The sequence below is a fragment of the Pseudophryne corroboree genome, chromosome 8, assembly GCF_028390025.1.
Source record: "Pseudophryne corroboree isolate aPseCor3 chromosome 8, aPseCor3.hap2, whole genome shotgun sequence".
Classification (NCBI taxonomy): Eukaryota; Metazoa; Chordata; class Amphibia; order Anura; family Myobatrachidae; genus Pseudophryne; species Pseudophryne corroboree.
Genome location: NC_086451.1, coordinates 281,006,549 through 281,030,985, shown reverse-complemented (window position 1 = coordinate 281,030,985; position 24,437 = coordinate 281,006,549).

Below are 24,437 nucleotides of genomic sequence, written 5' to 3'. Positions count from 1 at the left end.
CGTAACACAGCAGAAAATAAGAAAACATAAAAGTCAGCAGGGCAATAATACAGTTCCTGGGTACTACAGGGTGGCAAGGGCCACAGGCACTGGTAGTGTGAGACAGTTCTAATAATCTTCTAGTTGGAAAGTCCTTACCAGGCCTGACTGTAGCAATGGAGAGAACCCAGGATCGTACCAGCTGGTGTTCCAGGAAAGGCTGGGCTGCTGAAGATACTGGCTGGAACCAGACTGTTGTTGGTACGGAGTGGATACTGGCTGGAACCAGTTAAATAATAAACGAACTTGAGAGCGATGAAATAATAATACCGGTGGAGAGTGGTAAACTGCAGAAAGGACACCGGCCCTTTAAGGGAAGCTGTACACTGCTGGAAGCTGGGCTGGAAGCAGGTGATTGACTTGAGAGCGATGAAATAATAATACCGGTGGAGAGTGGTAAACTGCAGAAAGGACACCGGCCCTTTAAGAGAAGTTGTACACTGCTGGAAGCTCGGCTGGAAGCAGGTGATTGCTGTAGCTGGAAACAGGTGAGTCCAGAATGGATCGGAGAGTCAGGCTACACCGCAGATGGAATGCTGGTGCGGGTCTCTATAGCAGAAGTCTGGAGACAGGAGCTGGAACCTGGAAGACAACCACAGGAGAGAGACAAACTGGAACTAGGTTAGACAACCAAAGCACTGACGCCTTCCTTGTTCAGGCACAGCTTACTTATACCTGCAGCAAGGAAGGGGTTGGCTAGGCAATTATGCAAATCAACAATACAGACAGCAGATTGGTGGAAATGATCAGATGACAAAAACCAAGATGGCTGCGCCCATGCAGACACTTGGAGGGAAGTTTGGTTTGTAATCCATGTGAGAATTGAAACAGTAATGGCGACGCCGGCCACAGGAGACAGGAGACGCCAGACTGACAAGCGCACATTTAACCACACGGGCACAGCGGAGGCCGCGGCTGATGAAATCACCACTCTGACATTCTGCATGTGGAAACTCAGAAACAGCGGGATCCGGTCCTGGAATGCTGAGCCAGCCTTAGGAGGCATCTGAAGGGTAAGTAATGGCGTCCAGATACCCGGATCGTGACACCAATTCTATTATGAAAGAAACTGTTATGTCCCTGTGGTGTATGATTTTAACAAATTGTTTATGTATACCACTCTCTAGACTCCATATGGTTGGAGAAATGTGGTGACTACTATTGTTCCAATAGGTAAAATATAAGGTGTGTTTGAGAAGCAAAATAACATGACAGGACACTGGAATAAAAGCATTTTCTAATAAAATTGTAACATACTGTTGTATAGATGTATGGAAATGGGAAGGAAAGCATTCTGGAGATCTATTTTAACGCATAATCCATTCTGGTTTAGTAAAAAGAAAATGCCATGCAAACTCTCCACACTAAATCTTATGGGTTTTGAAAAGCTGTTTTGCACTCTTACATTTAATACTGTTCTGAATGACAAATGTAAATTTTTATTTTATGTATTTAGTTATTTTTGACAGGGAAGTTATAACTGATCAGCTATGCAAAAATGGGGTTTCCATCTCTAATTTGTTCTAGTCAGAGAACAGTTTGTAATATTTCATTCAGACAGGACTGCATTTCAAATGGTTTACTGTATATGCCTTTGATGATAAGTTAAATTAGTGGCAAGTTGACACCAACTTGTATTGTCTTTAGCCATTTTGTCTGCGGTAAGCTCTCTTTACTAAAGTCTAGCTTTGGAAGCACAATGCACAAAGAGCTTCATACAATATGTTCACCTTGAGCTCTAGGCTTCAGCATTACAAAGATCCTGTGAACCATATAACAAGACATTACTCCTGACAGAAACCCTGGTCCAACCAGGTCTACATGTGAGAGACTAGAATATTCGAGATACTTTGGTTCTAGTTTTGATAAGTCTGCTCTAGTGAGCGATGATACAGATGGGTCCACGGTTATCTTGGCTAGTTTGCTGCGCCTAGGCACAACATGGCTTATTAACATAAACCCTTCATCTATTGTTCTCAGCTGCAATACAATACAGAGAACAATACAGTAGGGGATTAACGGGTCTATTCACGAAGCAGAGAAAAGCCCTGTTTTGCGGTAAACAGGGCTTTTCTCTGCTTACCGCAATTCACAGAGCTGGTTACCGTGGAGAAGTCTCTGACTTCTTCAGCGGTACCCCCGCTTTGTGCCTGAATCGCATCACCATACCTTTGTATGATGAGTGCGATTCATGAAGGTGCGGAAAGCTCTGCTTTCCGCTTCTCCATGGAGTTCAGGTTCGCTATCTGAGGACGGCGTAACCTGAACTGCGGTGCGGAGACATCAGGGAAGCTCAATGCTTCCCTGATCGCTGCTCGGCACCTCGTGCTGGCTCCGCCCCCCGACCTCCCAGCAACCACTGCGGCCTGCCGGGAGGTCACTGAGCTGCGCATGCGCAAAGGGATCGTCGCTGGACTCCGCGCATCGCAGGGAGGGACCGCCGGAGAAGACGTCACCGCGGGAGCCCCAGACACCGCAGCGCATCGACGGAAGGGTAAGTATACATGAATTGCTACTTATCACGGCTATACATCGCATCGAAGAGATGCGATGTATAGTGATAAGTAGCAATTCTGATTTCATTTTCTACATGAATAGACCCCTAAGTCATTACAGCAGGGGATTAAGTCCGACTGCCCTTGCTCAATGAATCCTATTAAAGGTCAAGATAAACATGGACCCATCTGTACTTTTCTAAAGTTTGTAAAATAGTTAACCGCTTGTCCCACGATGCAGTAGCCCTGCTGATAACTTTTAGAAGGGAGCAAGAAAAAGTGTATCCAGGGACCATACAGATTATCCTTCCTTTCTGCCTAGCCCAGGACATTTAGCAGAGGACCTGCTGCAGCTGTAATTTAATTTTAATAGTTTTTCTCAGAGTTTTATTTGAGAAATCAGCAGTTTATCACACAAAAATGCATTAAGAGCTGCATCAAAAACTGTGAAAAGAGAATTGGCATATCAAGCAGGCCTTTGTAATCCTCAGCGCCATATAATATTATATTATAAGTGTAGACCTGAATGCCTGTTTAGAATTTTCATGCACCTCAGATTGCGAATGCAAAGCCCAGTGTGAGGATGGAGTATAGGTTAGGCAGAGGTGTCCTGGCAGCTAGAGCCACACCTGCAACCTGGCATTAGGATTCCCATTCAGAAGTGTTGAATTTATCATGAAGGGAAAGTTTTAGTGACATTGGCCAGCAGTCACATTATCTCTTATTCAGAGATGGGTTTCTAATGTTTTTGTCAACTACAGGCAATATCAGGGAACTTTGTGTATACGCCTCAGCTGACATCCCTGTGAGGATTTATTTATTTATTTTAGTGGCAACATCAGTCTTGAACATGTGCCTACCTCAGAAAATGGTTTATTATGATCGGAGTCCATTTTCTACCTCAGAGTCTGAGGGATTATTATATTTCCTCACAACTACTCTACTACGTGAGGATGATGATAACACAGTGACGAACCTTTGTGTGTGTGTTACTTCTGTATATTCATGCCTGATACAGCGAGAGGTGAAATATACAGTATACAATATACAGTATACTGTATCTGTGTATACTGTGTCTGTGACAGAAACCAGCACTGCATTATCTATCATCGGTCTCTGTCAGAAAGCTCCTCAGTACCCAGTGTGACATTGAAGACACAGCTGTCCCAATCCTTTCCTCAGACTCTGCATCTACCACAGAGTAGGGACTTGAGGATTAAGCAGTAAGGGAAGGACCAGCATTGGGTTTGTCATGAGAGTACCCTTTAATCATTTTTCGGGTCTCCACTTGCTGCCAGCTCCAGGCAGAGGTATATTGCCAGCTACGGGCAGTACTGTTCTGTCAGCTCCGGTTTGCCTGCTATGGGCAGTTTCAGGGAGTGATAGATTGGCCTGAACAGGCATCCCTGTGAGAAATCCATATTATTTGTATTTATTTAGTTATATTTGATAGCAACAAACTTACCATAATATAGAGAAAGACCTGAGTGATTAGCTCAGAGTTGTACCTCAGAATGTAAATTGGCCATCAGGCATTATTTCTGAAGGATTTCTCATTCCCTTTGATAAATACTGTGTCTCAGATGAGGGAGTAGTGGACACTAATATATCCTTTACCAAGGATTTTATGTCCATTTTTGCAATATATGAGGAAATAACAGTGTGTCAGCCAGAGAGACTGAGACTGTGTCCTCATCCTTCAGCGCTGAAGAAAAATCTGATTCAGTGAGTGTTAGCCCCGCCCAGTTGTTAGTGTGCATGTGACCTGTGCACAACCTAGCCTGCTGGGCAAGTGCAACTTCACTGCTAGTGTCGGCAGGTTAGTGATTTAAAAATTTCACTTCCCTGCCTTACAGCGGAAAATCATGATGCTTACTACATAACCCACCTGCTGTTGCTAGGTGGCAATCCTCCCGACGAACAAAAAGTTTGTCTGGTAAGAGAGAAGACAATGTATTGTAGTAGAGAGGATGAATTTTAAGATATATAGTAAGCTTCAGAATTAGATTATCTCCATTGAGAGTTAGCAGAAAACAAGCAATTTCTAAATTAGTGTGGATTTCAGGGATGGCATATGTGACTGGACTAGGAAGAACTGGGATTAAGGAGGTGTTCAAAAAAGGTCAAGAAGTAGATGTGATTAAGATCAGTAAGGCACTGCTGTGTGCACAATCCTTTAGGTATCGGTTGGCAAGCATGAGATAGGGATAGGTAGAAGGGAGGGATACTGTAGTTGTAAAGTGTGAAGATGGAAAGTAAGACGTTCTAGATGTCACTGAGGTGGGTGAAAGTAAAGCAGAGGTGATCAAAGCCACTTAAATATAGTCAAACTAGACATCAGGTTCCAGTTTGATGTTGTAATACAGGTCCATCCTAGTGCACCACTCACCACCTGACTGACTTAACTTCTTAAGGTTCATAATTGCCTCAAGGTACAGTCACTCTTCAGTTTCTACCCCCTGCTGTCAGATGGACCAATTTCTATACACCACACCACCAGTTACCTCGCAGCACCCCACCAAGAGAAATTATGTGCAGTTCTCAATATGGCACTGGAGAGTGACAGAGATGCCATGACTCCAGCATCTAAGAAAACTGCTATTAAACTCTATTCTTCTACCCCCTCTAAGGTGTATCACACATAGGACACCCCGGTTGCATATGGGAATGTTGCACATCAAATTAATCAGCACAATCTCCTGATGTGTCTTGGTCACATCATGGACACAATGTGCATCTTTAGCAAAAAAGTCCCTCAATGCTAGCAGAGTTGCACTGGAGTCAGGCAACTCATGCTGCATGTCGGTTTGAGTCTAGATATATGAGGACACATCTGTAAGTGATGCTTTTTTTCTTTGTCCTTGGAATTCAAAGTGATGACAGACATGCGTCAGTGTGACCTAGTAGGATCTTTTTCTGGAAGAGTGTTTCTCAAATAATAATATAATGTAATATGTTCCAGTAATTCAATTACTTCATATGATCAAACATGTGTGTCTCTAAAAATTATATATACTGCATACCGTATCAGGTAAATTCTTTCTTAGAACTCTTTCATGTACTTCCAAAAGAAATAAGATGGCAATATGTAATACCATATAAGAATTTTAATAAAAAACAATACAAATAAAATGGTTGTACATGAATAGTGTGAAACAGGTTTATCTGAGAATTTTAAAAAGCAACCTTGAAGGACCATCTTGGCCCCAAACAGATGATGTCTGCATTCTAGTATCTAAGAGGAGTGTCCCAAACAATAACCTAATGCATTTCATCTTTAGTCTTGGACTTCCCCAGGAGGTGTGGGTGTAGGGAGTAAAAACCCGTGTTTATAGCCAGTACAATAAGATTGTAAGGGTGAAATTCAATTGTTTTTGGCTTCTAATATTCCCATCTAAACATGACTGTTTACACGCCAAAACAATTGTCATGATTCAATTGTTTTTTGGGCACACATGTATATTGCGCATGTTGTGTCCAAACAGGCAGGGTTTAGCCACATAAAATGGCTAATCCCATCTAAATTCCTGCTTTGGGCATCCAAACTTCTATTTGGATACCCAAAATGGAAAGTTTGCACACCTTTTCTCTTGCACCTCAGGAGACTGAAAAAAATGTGTCCTCTGACTGCTGGGAGCCCAAACGGCAGAACAATTGAATTGCTGCCATCGGGTGCCATGTAGTGGCAGTGGAGAGAAAATCAATTGAATTCCTCCCAAACAGTCAATTTCCACCTTTAAAGCAGAATCAGAAGTGATGTCTGCAATTCCTGCGTCACTCGCCTCCACAGTTGTACAGTGTCCGTGTGGAACCAGACATGACTATCGAATTTCTAGCATCAATTCTGCCAACATTCATGTATTATTCTGGTGGGAATGGTGGAAGGTGATGTCTGTATTTCTGCCAACAATCTTTGATGTGCATGGTATAGAAGATCTAAAGGAATGAGAAAGTCACTAGGTCGACCCAACATGGTCGACATTCATTAGGTTAGTAGGGTTAAAAGGCCAACATGGGAAAGGTAGACAGTCAAAAAGGTCAAAAAGGGTCAAAAGGTCAACATTGAAATGGTCAACATAGAAAAGGTCTACACAAGGTTTTTTTTTACATTTTTATGGTGGAATTTTTTCTGTTTCATGACATGTGACCCCAATTATAGCAAATGTAGACCACTATGGGCTTGATTTGCTCACTGTGCTTTGGGCAAGTTGCCACAGGTTACTATTCCCAGTCCACATGGATCCAGTCCATGTGGATCGTAAATCATGCAAAACATTTAAAAATATGTTTAAAAAAAGTGTGTCGACAATATGTGTGTTGACCATTTCCTTGTCCACCTTTTGGCCCTGTTGACCTTTTGTACCTGTAGACCTTTTATACTGTCTACTTTTTCCATGTCTACCTTTTGACTGTCAACATTTTGACTATGTCAACCTAATGTATGTCGATCATATGTGGTCGACCTATTGAATGTCTATCTAGACAGTGTAGATCTATTATCTGTATTCCACTTTTGATACCAGCACCCACGGTAAACAGAAGTAGTGCTGACCATTGTTTTTCATAACTTCCGCCCTGGAGATATTTTTAACACAACTTTAATTAAATTTGGTAACAGCTGTAGGAGACGTCATTTAAGCTCTTCTAAGAATCTGTCAGCGCAAGAAGGGGCTTAAATAAGGTCACTTCTAGCTGATACCAAATCTACTGTACATAAAGTTGTTGTAGCAGAGTACATGACCAGGGTGAATTCACGCATGACCCTACCACAAAATGGACATGCATTCCAATCTGCATAAGCTTCTTAATGTGTTTTTTCATCCATACGCAGTTGCATAAGTTTGTGTAGTGCAGCTATCATGAATCGGTGAGCTTGGCTTGAAAGTTGTCATCACCATAAGTTAGCACTTGCACACTAATGGTCTAAATGACACGCCTAGAAATCAGGCTTATTTACACTTTTAATCAGTTTGCAGCTATCATTTTATACAATATGCTATATACACTTGTCCTCTTTAGATGGTGTGATAAATATCGCCTTAAACTCTTCACATCTTAAATCTGTCATTTAGCTAAGGCATAATAAGAATAGATGAAGTGTATGTATTGATTTGATTGACTCAATTTATAGAACACATGTACTGATAATTCTGGATAACTGATAATGCACATACAGAACAAACTGTTACAGTATTTCCCACCCACCTGTTTAGCAGTCATGTAAAATCCTTCAACATTAATTTACAACATTTCATCTGCCTCTGGTTATAGACAGCACAAGGAAGAATTATAGCATAATTTAGCTTGGCATATACAGGTGTGTCTTAGAGCTACTGTTTCTTTAATACTTTATCACTGTGTGACATTTTAATTTCCCAGTGAGTATGATTAATACCGCTAGAAAATTATTTATCACAAACACTAGTTCAAATGGGTAAAATACTATTACCCTGTTGATATTTTCCTCACTTTGATAAATTAACAACCTTTGATCATTATTACTATATTTATTTCTTATCTAGACAGATACAGTATGCATTAAACTTGCCAGTAATGTCCCTTGCTCTGAAGACTGAATGATGTTAAAGTAGGTAATTTATATTCCAAAATGGGTTCTGAGAATTCTGGTTTAAACAATTTATTCTCTAAATATGTAATATTGTCCAAATGATATTGCAATTTATAAGTATTTTAATCCAATCCTACTGTTGATGATAAATCATGATGATCCACAATGGCTATATAATACACAGTATCATGTGGAACAAGAGAGAAGTATAACTCACCCTGAATATATTAAGGTAATGAAAACATTAAATTTAATTTACAACGCTGCAGTAATTTGGGCTTACAGTACAAATATCTCTTTGGGAAATCATGTGGCTATTTCTGTGTCACTGCACTCATTTATACAGGCAAGGAAATTAGTGTATGGTTGCTGAAAATTGGGACATTTTCCGCTAGACTAGGTGCAGGTACTGTATAGGTCTTTTTTTTCAAACCACAGGCAAAATTTAGTTTTCTGCTGCAAGATATTTAAATGTGTTTCACCAGGTGGAGACCATTCTAAGTTCATATCAGCCCCATCAGCCGTGCAACATGGTTTTGGCCAGTTGTGTAATTCTTGGCTTTGCTTGCAACTCTGAAACAGGCCCTCAGTCCCACACAATCTACAAGTGTCATATATCAAATTAATCAGTACAGTCTCCTTGTGTGTCATAGTTACATTGTGTTGTAACTAAGATGCATTTTCAGCAAAAAAGATGCCAAAAGAGGGGCTGTTTGGCTTGATTACAGCAAAGATGGTTGAAGCCATATCTGTACTTCTTTTATTTTTAACATGTTTTAACCCCTTGCTAACCACTTGTCTTCTACCACTTTACTGTAATAGTTTGGACTCTACTATTTGCTCAATCTGCCATTTGCAACATATTAATCTAGAACTATGATTTCTTTCTGTTTAAATTCTGTTATATTCTAAATACTCCATGTTGTTACTGCCACCTACAGTCTCTCTTTACTGTCGCATTGTGAACTCCACCTCAACTGTTATTTTTATTTTCTTTGTAATATCCCTACTAAATATGAATTGCTCATCATGCTCACTGTAACTTAGAGTATATAGTGCACCCTAGATGACTGCTTCGCCTGTTACTTTCAAGGCTATGATGAACAACTCATGGCTTATTTATGCAGGGGGTATCCTGTTTGTTACATATTCACAAAGTTACATAGTCAGTGACGTTGAAAAGAGTCAAAATGCCATCAGGTTCAACCTGTATTCTGTGTTAATCTGTTCATCTTATAATGCGCCTGCTGAAGTAATGGTTTAGTACCAATTGACAGCTATGGTTCTTACCACTCCCAGATAATTTAATGTCAATATGTTAAATGCTATAGCCCTGGATACATTTTCCAGTTAGGAATTTGTCCAATCCGTTTTTAAATACATTTACAGAGTCTGCCATTATTACCTTCTCCGGCAGGAGTTCCAAATCTTTATATCCCTTACCGTGAAGAACCCTTTCCTACGTTGTGTACGGAATTTTCTCTCCTCTAGCCTAAGCGAGTGCCCACGCATCTTATACAGAGTTCTTTTGCATATTTGAAGGTATTAATAATGTCTCCTCTCAGTCGCCTCTTTTCTAGTATATACATATTTAACCTAGTAAGTCTTTCCTCATACTCCAGAGTCTCTAACCCTTTCATCAATTTAGTAGCTCTTCTTTGAACTCTTTCTAGTTCTCCGATATCTTTTTTATAATACGGTGCCCAGAACTGAACACAATATTCCAGGTGTGGATGTACCAATGATTTGTACAGTGGCAGGATTACATCCTCGTCCCTTGTCTCAATGCCCCGATTAATGCACTCAAGGACTTTACTTGCCTTCTTTGCTGCAATTTGACATTGTTTTCTGTTATTAAGCCTATTATCTATGAGCACCCCCACATTTTTCCCACCATAGTTACCCCTATATTTTCCCCATCTAGAGTGTAGGATGCAAGTGTGTTTTTGGTCCCAAAATGCATAACTTTGCATTTTTCTATATTGAACCTTATTCTCCATTTAGACGCCCAGGATTACAGTTTCACTATGTCATTCTGTAGAGACTCTACATTGCCTTCTGAATTAATTACCTTACACAGTTTAGTGTCATCTGCAAAGATTGACACTTTGCTTTCCAGGCCTATTCCTAGATAATTGATAAATATAGTGAACAGCAGTGGGCCAAGAATGGACCCTTGTGGTATTCTGCTGACTACTGGTGCCCAGCTGGAGAGCATCCCATTGACCACTACTCGTTGCACTCTGTTATCTAGCCAATTACTTATCCATGAACAAATAGCATATCATAAGCCTAGTTCCCTTAATTTGTTGATCAGTCTACTATGAGGCACTGTATTGAAGGCTTTTGCAAAATCTAAATGCACCACGTCCACTGCTTTTCCATGGTCAAGATTCTCGCTCACTTCCTTGTAGAAGCTAAGTAAGTTGGTTTGGCATGATCTGTCCTTTACAAACCCATGCTGACTTTTGCTAATAAACTTAGTAGCCTGTAGGTGATCCCCTATGCTATCCCTCAAAATGCATTCCAATATTTTACCCAGTATAGAGGTTAAACTAACTGGTCTATAGTTTCCAGGATTATTTTTATTTCCCTTTTTAAATAAAGGCACTACCTAAGCTATGCACCAATCCCTTGGTACCATGCCTGATCTAATTGAACTATGGAAGATCTAGTATAGGGGTTTTGCTAGCTGTAACCTAAGCTCCATAATAACCTTGGATGAAAACCATCTGGGCCTGGTGATTTATTAATCTTCACGTTACTTAGTATCTCCAGGACTACTTCCTCACTCAAACAAGCATCAAGCCAAGAGTCATTACCTTCACTGCCGTTATGCACTAATGTCACTGGCTCATTCTCCCTGGTGAATACTGAGGAAAAAAATTGTTCAATATTTCCTTTTAATTTGTCATTGTTTATCAAAGCTCCCAATTCACTTTTAATGGGCCTACATTCTCCTTCTTTAAAAAAAGAATAGATTGAAGCCTGGCGCTAATTAGTGCTGCTGGTATCCAAGTAGAGGGAAAACACCAAAAAATCTCCCAAACAGAATCTACACACATACAACAGAATATAACCAGGAACCAGCGCTGTTATAGTGAAGGTGACAAACTCCTATGAGTAAGAAGATATCCTGCTTTGTCTCTCTCTTAAGAATAACACTTACAGGACATTTCAGTCTCGCATATCCATAAAGGTATCTTTACACAGCAAACGGGCTTCTCATTTTCATCTAAACAGACCCCTTAAGATAATGGACACTTACATATACTTTCTTTCTTGCATTCCCATAAAGGTATCTTTTTCTTTCTCACTGGTACGCTTCCAAGTAAGGAGATTTCAGCAAACTCGTGTCCGAAAAGGGATTTTTTAATACATAAAAAGGTAAAAACTATATACAAAAAAACACACTTCACAGGACAAAGAATCCCGGTGGCTGATAGAGCAAAAGCACGTGACACAACCGGCTGCAGTCAGGTAAGTGTAAAGTATCCAAGCATTCGAATCACTGTTTCTCCAGGTCCTGGCATCAAAGTGAAGGATGGCTTCAACGCGTTTCATGGAGTTCACTCCCCTTTGTCAAGAAGTCATTGTTTATAAAAGCTCACAATTCATCTTTTAATGGGCCTACATTCTCCTTCTTTAACCTTTTAGTGTTTATATACTTTTAAAACTTTTTAGGATTTGTTTTACTCTATATAGCAATTTGCTTTTTGTTTACAATTTTAGCTGCCCTTATTACCTTTTTGCATATTTTATTGCATTCCTTGTAATACCAGAATGACTCCTCCCCTCTATTAGATTTAAATGTTTTACAAGCACGCCTCTTATTAGCCATTGCTTCCTTGACCTCCTTATTAAGCCACATTGGTTTGTGTTTAGTACTCCTGCATTTGCTGCTCATGGGAATGAATTTGTGAATATTGCTTTCAAGCAACCCTTTTAAAGCATTCCACATTTCCGATGTGTCCTTGCCTTGAAATAAAGCTTCCCAGTCAATGTCGTTTAGTGCCCGTCTCAGCATATTGAAGTTAGCTCTTCTAAAGTGAAATGTTTTGGTTGCTCCCTTATAGCTATGTTTCTTGAAACTGATGTCAAATGTGATCATATAGTGATCACTGTTTCCCAAGGTCTCCCCAACTTTAGTGTTTGATATAATGTCCACATTATTGGAAATAACTAGGTCCAGAATAACTTTACTTCTAGTTGGATCCTCAACTAGTTGAGTCAAGAATTGATCCTTCAATGTATTTAAAAACCTGCTAATCCTAGTTTTTACACATGAATAGTTACTCCAAACTATGTCAGGATAGTTAAAGTCCCCTAATACAAGGATGTCCCTCATTCCTGCTGCTTTTTCAATTTGGTGTAAGAGTTGTTCCTCATCGTTTATGCTAATATCCGGTTGCTTGTAGCACGTGCCAATGACTAATTTCTTTGCCTCTGTGCCCCAACTTGTGTTCTCAACCCATAGTGACTCCACATTATCTCCTGCCCCCTCAAAAATACCCTCTATTAAGTTTGGTTTTAGAGATGGTTTAACAAAGAGACATACCCCTCCTCCCATTTTGGTAGCCCTGTCCCTCCTGAAAAGAGAATATGCCTCCAAATTTGCAACCCAGTCATGAGTCGTCCCACCATGTTTCCGTAATAACTAGAATATCATACTGAGACATTGATAAAAAGCCATTTTACCTGATAGGTTTCTTGCGTTCGCCAGCATACATCTTAGCTTAGCATCTCCCATGCCCATTTGTTTTAATGGTATCTTATCTATATTTACATGTGCCTTTCTATAATTACTCTTAATAACTGTTAATCTCATCCCTCCCTTTCCACCCCATCATACTTAATACAGCCTTCCTCACTGCTTACTATACCCCTCCCCCTGATATTAGTATCTTCCCTCATGCTATGGACATCATTTTCTATATACATTATTGTTGTGCAATAATCATCAGTAGGAAATTAATTTGGAATATCTTGGGCAATACCTGTGTCAGTAATTCCAATGTCAATACCCATGCAGATACATAGATACCCTTGTTCACTGTTCATTTTAGCTCTTGATGTCTTATCTCCATGTAGTGCTTATTTTCACATTGTATCCAATATGAGGCACCCAACATGGCACATCTAAGTAGAATGCAAAATACATGGTTTGGATGAACTTGCAAGGATCTTCTTTGTCTTTCTATGTAAACCATTATGTGTCATTAGTTCCAAGCATTGCCTATTCTGCCTAGTGTGATCCTAAAAAAAGTGCGCCTAAAATGGTTGCCCCACCTGGATCCTTCATCGGTAGGCTGAATAATACTTGCAAATGATGACTCAACATGGCTTTAATACCCTTTATATAATCTTGATGGTCTCTCTCTTTTTTGCAAAGCTACAGTATACCTATTTTTTATGTCCATAGTTTTTGTACTGTATTATGTTCATACTATCTGTTAAGAGCCTTGAGTCCTTTTGGAGAAAGAGCACTATATACAGTAAAAATACAAGTAGGTTAATTGGCTCCAAACAAAATTTTACCCTATAGTAAATGTGTGTGTATGTACAAGTGGTAGGGAAAATAGATTGTAAGCTCCATGGGGCAGGGACTGATGTGAATGACCAAATATTCTCTGTACAATACTGCAGAATATAAGTGTGCTATATAAATAACTGGTTATAATAAGAAAAAGGTTGTTGTTGTTATTATTATTATTATTATTTACTAAATATAATAATTAAATTAAAATACTAGGACAAATGGGACACATGATATACAAATATAAACTTGATGTGACCAGCAAGAGTGCCTAGAACAGAGATTGTCAAGCTTTTACAACTCGCGGCACACTGAACAAGATCTAAATATTGCCAGGGCACACTCAAATATAATGGTGATGCATGGTGCCGTTGCGTGTCCTAGGATGTCATGTTGCAGCTTCTCCATAGGTAACGCCTGAGCCACATCTGAGAAAGCCAGAAGAGCCCAACACTGCCCAGGCCCAAAATTAGAACTGGCTCTGCAACCACTAAACCCATCAGTATTGATCATTCCAGGGCCTCAGTAGCGGCAAAACACTGACGGGCCTGGCTGTGCTTCTATGGGAACATACCTGGAGACTGCTCAGGGCACACAAGTGTGCCACGGCACAGTGGTTGAAAAGCAATGGCCTAGAATGTCAACAAAGCAGACACAATTATATAGCAAGATGATGGTATTTGAAACCTCAAATGTTATTTTCAAAATATTTTAAATAAAATAAATAAAATATTCTAAATGAAAGGCCATTTTCTCACTTTGGAGCAGATATTTTATGTGCATTGTCCAACTCACCCACTGGGAAATTCCTAAACATTATTTTATTATAATCACATGTGACAAAGTAATGAGGAGCATGCATATGGATAAAAAACAAATATAATCACCATCAAATCCAAGGTATTTTTTTTGCAGTACCCTCAAATCCTCTTAAGTATCAGAGTTGGAGCTAAAACAGAAAAAAAACACTTCCCACAGTGGACTTTGCAGTACACTGGTTCATATGGGTGTTAAGAAAAAATAGTGCAGAAATACTTTAAAACTGTAACAGTTTAATTTACATAATGCAATACACAGACGTAACAGCATGATTGACAATTCCACTGGCATACTGGTCGACTAGAAGATCCTTCCTGGTAATCTCCAGATGTAACATATACAAGACTCTGGACCAGAGATCCGGATACAGAGGTCCAACCAGGTCCAACTTCAGCATTGCCAGCAGGTCAAAACGGGAACACTTAACGCATTTCGGACATTCCTGTCCTTCATCAGAAGTCCATAACGTCCCCAGAGTGTCCTTAAATACCCTACACCAATTAGACATATCACCTGTGCAGCCGCTGCTAATCGCCATTCATTGTCCAATGCGCATGCGCCACAAAGCCGGAACTGGAAGTCGTGCGTTCAACCTTGCATTCCATCTCCCGGATATGTACTCGGAGAGCAGGAAGTTCACTAGAAGGCTTTGCGTTCCACATGCGTCTCAACAACCAGGAAGTGTCCATTGATCATATGTTCATAGTGTTAAGAACGGGTAAAAGTCCATATTCGAGTCCAATTAAAATATCAAAATACATAGAAAAAGGTGTTAAAAACAATAAACAATAAAAATGAATAAACAAATAACTTTAGTGTCAAAAAGTGCTCATGTGCAAAAAAAGTGCTGCATAACTATCTCTATATCCGGATCTCTGGTCCAGAGTCTTATATATGTTACATCTGGAGATTACCATGAAGGATCTTCTAGCCGAACAGTACACCAGTGGAATTTTCAATCATGCTATCTGTTACGTCTGTGTATTGTAAGTGCATTATATAATCATGCTATCTGTTACGTCTGTGTATTGTAAGTGCATTATGTAAATTAAACTGTTACAGTTTTAAAGGATGTCTGCACTATTTTTTCTTTACACCCATATGAACCAGTGTACTGCAAATTCCACTGTGAGAAGTGGGTTTTTTTCTGTTTAAGATCCACCTCTGATACTTAAGAGGATCTTAGGGTACTGCAATAAAAATACCTTGGGTTTTAATGGTGATTATATTTGTTTTTAATCTCTACGCATACTCCTCATTACTTTGTCACTTGAGCGCTCTTGTATTAATACTATCTTTTGCCTACATATTGTTTGTGTATATTTTGGATGTACACTTTTGTATTTTATACATCAGCTGCACTTGTGTCTTAATTGTGCACTTTCCCAGCAGAAACCACTTGAATACTATTATAATCACAAGCACAATTTATGAAAAAATGCACCAGTTAAAAAATATCACATAGAAGTTTAGATAATGAAGAGAAGTAATTTTCACTATCTCTGATCACTCTTCTTCTCCATTTACAGTGCTGTTTGTACCAAACAGTGCTAAAATAGGTGATAAAGGTCAGAAGTATATACAGATGAATCCATGTTTATCTTGACCTTTCATAGGATTAGTTGAGCAGTTGGACTTAATCCAATGCTGTAATGTCTTAATCCCCTGCTGTATTGTTCTCTGTATTGTATTGCAGCTGGGAACAATAGATGAAGGGTTTATGTTAATAAACCATGTTGTGCCTAGGTGCAACAAACTAGCCAAGATAACCGTGGACCCATCTGTACCCAGGTTGCACTTAGCGGTGAGCAGAAGAAATTGTAGTGTGTGAATCAGTATCTTATCACTGTCTATTTACTAAATATAAATTGTTAATACAGAATTGGATGTGGAGTCCTTGCAGAACGATCTATCTAAACTTGAACTCTGGGCGTCTAAATGGAAAATGAGGTTCAATACAGACAAATGCAAGGTTATGCATTTTGGGACTAAAACCAAACTTGCATCCTACATATTAAACGGGGAACGCCAAGTGGAAACAGAGTTGGAAAAAGATTTGGGGATATTCATTGATAATAGGCTTAATAACCAAACACAATGTCAAAACGCAGTAAAGAAGGCAAGTAAGCTGCTAGCGTGCATAAAGAGGGGAATTGAGACAAGGGACTTGGATGTAATCATGCCGCTGTATAAGGCATTGGTACGTCCGCACCTGGAATATTGTGTTTCGTTTTGGGCACCATTGTATAAAAAAGACATCAGTGAACTCGAAAATGTTCAAAGGCGAACTACTAAATTGATTAAAGGCCTAGAAGGACTGTACTATAAGGAAAGACTTACTAGGCTGAATATGTATACACTAGAAAAGAGGCGCCTAAGAGGAGATATTATTAATATCTTCAAATATGTAAAGGGACATCACAAAGAGTTATCAGAGGAATTATTTATTAAAAGAACACAGTTTAGGACACGTGGGCACTCGCTGCGACTGGAGGACAGAAAGTTCCGAACGCAACGAAGGAAAGGATTCTTCACTGTTAAGGCAATCAGGATGTGGAATTCCCTGCCAGGGAAGGTGGTAATGGCGGACTCTGTAATTGGATTTAAAAAAGGAATGAATACATTTCTGAATGAAAAAGCTATCCAAGGTTATAATACTTAAAATATCAATGTGGATTAATCTGGGGGTAACATGAGTTATAGTAGCTAACTAGTCATAAAACATTATTCAGCAAGTATGTAGCATCATCACAACTTAAAACAGGTTGAACACGATGGGCAATTTGCCTCTATTCAACCTCAAATACTATGTTATTTATAAATTTAAGTAAGGTGTTTTTTTTTTATCGCCAGTCTAATGTGTAAGTCAAAGTAAGCATGTTGATGGAGGGACAAATGAAGGGGTCTAGTATCTAGATACCTGGTATAAATAACTATGGTTTCTAAACATCTATGCATCATGCAGTGCTGTGCCAGTATAATTTATAACCCCATTCTCTTAAGAGAGTTCTTCCTTCTCATTTAGTATGAGTTGGAGCTGCAGAACAACAAAATGCAATCCCCAATGCCCTTAGGGTTTCTTCCTTTCTGGGCTCTTATTGGTTTCACTTGTTGTGGTGTGAGACCAGGCTCATTCCAAACCCTATGTGCTTAACCACTTAACTGACGATTTTTCCCTTCAAAACTGTTAATAACATTGTTTTTTTACATTTATTTTATTTAATAAAGTTTAGAAAGTATTTTTCTAAGTATTTAAACATTATATTATGCACAGTTGCAGAATGGATCTCCTCATCATAAATGGGGGGACAGGGTGGGACGGCACAGTCGCATGAGATCTGACCATTTTAGTTAAGTGGTTTTAAGAATGGTTAGCCACAAAGAAAGTACACTGTAGCTGTAAATGTCAAACAGTAATGGTCCCCAGCCTAATGATGGGGCACTTCCTGTCCCTAGCGGTACTTCCTGTGCCTAGCTCAGATTAATTATGAGCAATAAATACCTCAATTTCATTACTTGACAATAACTATTAGCAAATTACCAGTTAACCTGTTTTTGCATACAGACAGTAACATTAGCTTATAGTAAAAAGATCGCAAGGCATATTTACAAACAACTGATTAAGTCATTATTAGTATTCTTTTATACGAATTAAAAATATAGGTTATGGTAAGAACTTACCTTTGATAATGGTATTTCTCATATGTCCACAGGTTTTCACAGGAAAACATTGGGATATGATGGAGCGACAGCGGATTGTTACCAAACGATCACAAGCTTTCTGGCCTCCCAGGATGCAACGGGCTCGTCCATATATTCCCACCCACTGGCTCAGTCAAATCAGTTGTATTCCAAAGCGCTTAGGCAGGAGCATTATTTAGAACCCTATTCAGGTGAGAATAACACACATGCACACCCTTCCATACAAGAGGGAAGAGGTTAGTGAGTATAATGATTCTCAAATCAGGTGCGTCAGGGTGGGATCCCTGTGGAAACCTGTGGACATAGGAGAATTACCATTATCAATGGTAAGTTCTTACCATAACGTATATTTCTCCAGCAGGGTCCACAGGTTATCCACAGGATAACATTGGGACTTCCCAATGCAATTTTTAGTGGTGGGGACTCTCCTGATTAGACAGGAGAACCTTTTACCCGAATTCAGCATCATGAGAGGCAAAAGTATCCAAGGCATAATGTCTAATGAATGTGTTAATGGAAGACCATGTGGCTGCCTTACATATCTGTTCTGCTGAAGCACCATGTTGTGCTGCCCATGAAGGACCTACCTTATGTGTAAAGTGAGCAGAGACATTAGCCAGAACAGGGAGATCAGCTCGAGAATATGCTTTTGAAATCGTCATTCGAAGCCATCTTGCTAGCGTCTGTTTAGTAGCAGGCCATACCCTCTTGTGAAATCCATAGAGAATGAAGAGAGAATCTGTCTTTCTGATAGCACTGGTATGATCCACGTAGATTCTTAATGCATGGACTGCGTGCAGCGACGCTTCTCCCACAGAAAGTCCAGATACCTGAAAAGCCGGGACTACAATTTCTTTGTTAAGGTGAAACTTGGAGACCACCTTAGGAAGATAACCAGACTTAGTTATGAGAACTGCTTTATCTGGATAAAAAATCAGAAAAGTAGACTTACATGACAGTGCTCCTAAATCTGACACTCTTCTAGCTGATGTCATAGACAGTAGAAAGAGAACTTTAGCTGTCAACCATTTAAGATCCACTTTATTAAGTGGTTTAAATGGAGCCCCTTGAAGGGCTTTGAGGACCATACTTAAATCCCAAGGTACTGCAGGAGGAACAAAAGGTGGTTGAATGCGCAGCATTCCCTGGAAAAAAGTACGCATATCCTGTAAAGTGGCTATTTTCTTTTGAAACCATACAGTCAATGCTGATACTTGAACTCTCAAGGAAGCCATCTTCAACCCCTTATCCATTCCTGCCTGAAGGAAATCTAAGATTCTGGATACTCTGAAAGATTTTGGATCCATACTTCTTTCACTGCACTATTGAAAATAGGTGTGCCATATTCAGTGATAAATGCGAGCAGAAGAGGGTTTCCTTGCTCTGAGCATAGTTTGAATTACCTGTTGTGAAAAACCTCTTGACTTCAGGCTAGAGGATTCAACAGCCACACTGTCAAAGACAGCCAATCCAGATGCCTGTGATAACAAGGACCCTGCATCAGTAGATCTGAACTTTGAGGGAGCAGAATTGGAGCATCTAACGACATCCTCTGCAGATTTATGTACCAATGCCTTCTGGGCCAAGCCGGAGCTTTTAGCATCACGGCACCCTTTGCTTGCTTTATTATTCTCACCACCCTGGGTAGCAGGGAGATCGGAGGAAACAGATATACCAGATGAAAGTACCATTTCACTGACAGTGCATCCACAAGGATCGCTCCGGGGTCCTTTGTTCTTGATCCGTATGCCGGAACTTTGTTGTTCAGATGGACGCCATGAGATCTATCTCTGGCAAACCCCACTTGTTTACTAGAGTCTGAAAAACTTCCGGTTGTAGAGGCCATTCGCTTGCTCGAATGGTGTGTCGACTGAGAAAGTCAGTTTCCTAGTTTAGGACTCCTGGAACTAACACTGCGGACAATGCTGGAAGATGGAGTTCTGCCCACTTTAGTATGTGACTTACCTCGTTCATTGCTTTTTTGCTGCGAGTTGCTCCCTGATGGTTGAGGTACGCTACTGCCGTTGCATTGTCCGAGTGGATCTGGACTGGTTTTCCTTGCAGAATGTCCTTTGCCTGTACCAGTGCCATGTATATGGCCCGGAGTTCCAACAGGTTTATTGGCAGGCAACTTTCTTCTGTGGTCCATTGCCCTTGGAACCATAATCTTCTAGATACTGCTCCCCAGCCATGTAGACTGGCATCCGTTGTCAGGATCTCCCAATCTGATATCAAAAAGGGTCTCCCCTTGTCTAGATGGGATGTCTGTAGCGACCAGGCTAATGACCATTTTGCCTTTTCTGAAAGTACTGTGGCCTGTTTCTTTATTGTCTGATGGACTCCATTCCTTCTGGCCAGAATCAGACGCTGCAGAGGTCTTGAGTGGAATTGTGCATATTCCACCATGTCAAATGTTAACACCATCAACCTCATCACTCGCATTGCTGCGTGAATTGATATTGTCTGACTGTGTAACAATTCCTGAGTCATTAACTGCACCTTGGATATCTTTTCTCGAGGTAAAAATATTTTCTACAAACTTGAATCCAATACAGCCCCCAAGTGAATCATCCGTTGTGACGGAATAAGAGATGATTTTGCCCAATTTATGAGCCATCCGTGTTTCTGTAGACAAGTTATTGTCTGTTGGAGATGGCTCAAAAGCAATTCCTGGGTTTGTGCCAGGATTAAAAGATCGTCGAGGTATGGAAAAATCCTTATCCCCCTGCTTGCGGAGATAAACTGCCATAACCACCATAATCTTGGTAAATACTCTGGGGGCTGTGGCAAACCCAAAGGGTAAGGCCTGGAACGGAAAATGTTGCTGGGGGATGGCGAACCTGAGGTAACACTGAGGAGACAGTGATATATGAACATGCAGGTAAGCATCCTGTATATCCAGAGATACCATGTAATCCCCCGGTTTCATGGCCAAAACTATGGAGCGTAATGTCTCAATGTGGAACCTTGCGACCCAAATGTATTTGTTTAACATTTTGAGATTGAGAATTGGCCAGAATGATCCATTTGGCTTCTGAACCAAAAATATGTTGGAGTAAAAACCCTGTCCCCGTTGTACCGGGGGTACTGGAATAATTACCCCGGACTGAAGCAATTTCTGGACTGCTTCTTGCAGAGCTCTGGCCTTCGCCTCTATATGAGATGGGCTGGTGCAAAAAAACCTTCAAGGAGGCTGCTTCTTGAAAGGGAAAACATAACCCAAAGATACCACTTCTTGCACCCAAGCATCTGTTGTCGACTGCTGCCATATGTGTGCAAACTGAAGAAGTCAGCCCCTTACCTTGGGGTTCCCCAGGTGGAGGCCCGCACTATCAGGCTGATGGTTTCTGTTCTGGTTTGGAAGCTGGCCCCCTGGTGGCCCATTGCTTCTTTGCTTTACCAGACTTATTGTACTGAGTCTGTTTAGAATAATTTTTGCCTTTTGTTTTACTTTGCCACTGAAATGGACGAAACCCTGAACCCCTAGGCCTAGGGTTATAACTGGCAGGAAACCTGACCTTCTTGGATTCGGCTTCTGACTCCAGAATACCTGTCAGTTCATTACCAAAAAAAAAATTCCCAACAAAAGGCAAAGCTTCCAGAACCTTCTTGGATTCTGAATCAGCTTTCCATGTACGTTGCCAAATTGCTCTGCGAGCAGCTACCGTTAAGGCTGATGCTTTGGAAGCAATTCTACCCATATCCTTTGCTGCTTCTTCTAAGAATAGCGCAGCCTGTTTTATATGAGCTATATTGGATTCCTGCTCCCTAGTAGGTGCTGAAAGCCCGTTTTCCAGTTCGTCAACTACCGCTTTTGCCATCCAGGCTGAGGCCATAGCCGGCCTTATAACTGCCCCTGACAGAGAAAATATGTTTTTTATAAAAACATCCACACTTCTGTCTGTGACATCATTTAATGATGTTGATGGTAAAGGCAGAATAGATTTTTGCACTAATCGAATGACGTGCATATCTACCTTAGGAGGCACTTCTCTTTATAAACAGTCCCCAGTTGGAAAAGGGTAATAGGAATCCCATTTGTTTTGGAATTCTGTATTTCTTATTGGGTGTAGCCCAAGCTTCCGCCATAATTTCCGTCAGTTCTTCTGACCCTGGAAACTCAACCCTAACTGTTTTGGGACGTTTAAACACAGGTGCTTTAGTTTTTATTATTGGCTCTGCTGGATCCTCCAGAGACAGAAGAGCCTTCATTGCTCCAATTGACTCAGCTATATCCTCTATTCTGAAACCTTCTACTGTTCTTCATATGGTGATGTAGAGTAAATGGAGTAATCCTCATCTGATGTATCATCTTGTGTAGCCTGTAAATTTGATGATAAATTTACCCTTGGTTTATCAGCTTGTTGATTTTTAGAAGCTGTTGGGGCTAAACCATAAGACAGGAGCTGCATGTATGGGTTAATAGTGTAGCCTATTCCTGAGGTTGAAGCTGTAGGGACCAACCTGCCAGCTATACTGGATAAGGTTTGTGCAAACATAGCCCAAGGTGGATCTATTTGTCATTGAACAGGGATCTGCCTTGCAATCTGCTGAAAAACAAAACAATTTGCACATAACCCATAATGTGCCAGATGCTGAGCTGAAAACCCCACCTTACAGGATAAACATGTTGTAAGTGTTGGTGATACTGTTAATGTAATCTCGTCACCTTTGCCGCTCTTAGACATGATAAATAATCAGCTTGACACAGTATACTACACAGTCTGTGACTGTAATCACTTTACTTGTATTAAAGTGATATCAATCTGACCCCAACCCAAGCACCAGCATTGAGGCTCAGAAGAGAGACTGACAAACATATATAAATTCAGCAATAACACTAGCAGTCAGTCACATGTTATATATTAGTCATATGAGCATATTATCAACTACGAACACATTTCAAGTATGTAGGAGTACATTTACTGAATTCTGTTCTATACAGTTATTTAACGTATTCAGACGCATTTGCGAATAAAACCACAGTAATGTACACAGACTCATATGCAATAGCACTAGAGTTAACTAATCATACTAACAAAAGTAGATAGAAATTTAGTGCTGTATAACCCTTACTGCTGTCAAAGTTGAAAAATATTGCAGTACACACATCACGTACAAACTACACACAGATGGCTTCCATGCATGTACTTGTTCTGCCCTGCGTGCGTATATTCACAATTTGCGTATGGTCACTCCCGCGGCCCTGCGCATTAGCGTGTGCTATGAGTATTTACGATAGAGTTTGTGGATGCATGGAAAAGCTATCAAAACACATTACATATTTTAATCCAAATAGTGCACAATGTACACATAGTCTTCCTGCACCACACCAGCAAGTTACAACAGTTTAAATGGCATCGGAACAAAGGGATTCACCTTTACAGGATAGGAGAGGACAGAACAAGGTTATAAGGTGGTGTTTGGTATCCAGCTGTAGGGTATTTTAAGGGTAACATTCCGGTGTTGGTTTGCAGAAGATCGCACGTTCCTGCGAATAGTTATGTGCAGGAGCAGAATATAGATATAAACTGTATTTATTGTACATTAGGTATGCGGCGGGAACCCAGAGGAGACCACCCACAAATGCATCTGGAACAGACATCACCCACCTATTCAAACCAACCTATGACCTCTCCTGTACTGTAAATGTCCATCCCTGTGTCCAATGGACAAAGAGATTACAGTATCCATTGTGTTAAGTTTTGGAAGATTGTATAAAAGGAGCCAGCTGCAGGCATGGTCATACAAGACTCTAAAAGTTATCTATCTAGATGACCGAGGACCAGACTGGGTAGCGCGGCGAAAACCAAACACGTATGTACCATTGACTGTAGCCATTATTCTTTTGTATTGCATTGCTTTGTTATTGTAAACCCCTTTCAGTGATAATATGTTGTGGTGTCGGAACCCGGCATTTTAAATACAATCTGGTGTCGTGTTTTCCTTTCCCTGCTAAGGTTTAAAGTGTAATACTATCGCATGCATAGCTGTTAAGGGTTCACGGTGTATCTTTGGGTGTGTACGCGCTGAGTGTAGTTTGTACAGCCAGCGCGGCGTTTGTACGCAAAGTACGTACACGGTACGGGACTCAGTACGCTAATGGTGTAATAAGTACGTAGGTTGAGGAATAAGTATAGCGGCCGCAGCGGCTCCATTTAAAGTGTATGAAATGTCTTTTTAAAGTGTTGCTTTTAGTCCTGTATGTAAATCAGCATTTACACTCCATAGAGTGAGATACAGGGATACTCACCCCACTTCCAGGATCAATCAATAT